We start from the raw sequence: 944 nt of genomic DNA, 5'->3' as shown, positions 1-944 counted from the left end.
CTCGATCTAAGAGTGAATAAAACAAAGGCTGTAACAAAAAGTTCTCAGAAAATAGTGTTTGGAATTGCTATAAACTAGTGGGCCTGAGCTGCAATAGGACAACTGGCAGCACTTAGATGCCCATCCCCATTTGAGCCAATTGAAGGGGTGAGCCCAGAAACCTGAATATTTAGATAAGCTCCTCTGGGAGATAGACATTGCCAGGTAAGGGGATTATACTCCTGCTAATTACCACTTAGCTCACTAACAGGAAGGCAACCAAAATAAGAGAGGCATTACCCTTCACTGGTTACATCGCCTTTGCTATCCTTAATTTACTACAGATATACCTTCTTACAGAAATATATGAGAAGTGATAATTTTTGAAAAAGTGTTAAAATCTTTTGAACACTATAGGGAGAGAAACCAAGATGGCAGCATAGGTAAACACCAGAGATTGCTGCCTCACACAACCACTTCAAAAATACAACTAAAAGACGGAACAGACATCATCCAGAACCACAGGAAGGCTGGCTGAGTGGAAATTCTACAACTAGAAGGAAAGAGAAAAGCATACCGAGACTCAGAGGAGGTGCGGTGCGGAGGACTGAGAGCAGCCATACTGCTCGCTCGCTCGCTCCTCCCGCCCTATTGATCCACTGGGACCCCGCCCTGCTGAAGCCCTGCACGGAGGCTTTTGTATATGAAAGGCCCAGCCCTTTGTAATCTGAAAATTGCTTAACAAACTGCAGCTGCCCCAAAGCCCCACAACAACTTGCATTGCTTTACAGCTGGCTTCTGCTGGGGAGCCTCCGGCAGAGGCTAGATTAGTACCTCCTTAGATCCAAGAGCCAGTGTACCCAGTGGTCAGAGTGGGACCACCCAATTACAACTCCTCAGACCCATAAGGGACACACTCAGGGGGCAGACTCAGTGAGCACCAAAGCCCCACTGAAGCAAGTCTT

Source organism: Myotis davidii, unplaced genomic scaffold (genome assembly GCF_000327345.1).
Source record: "Myotis davidii unplaced genomic scaffold, ASM32734v1 scaffold524, whole genome shotgun sequence".
Classification (NCBI taxonomy): domain Eukaryota; kingdom Metazoa; phylum Chordata; class Mammalia; order Chiroptera; family Vespertilionidae; genus Myotis; species Myotis davidii.
Note: the sequence above shows the minus strand (reverse complement) of the source record.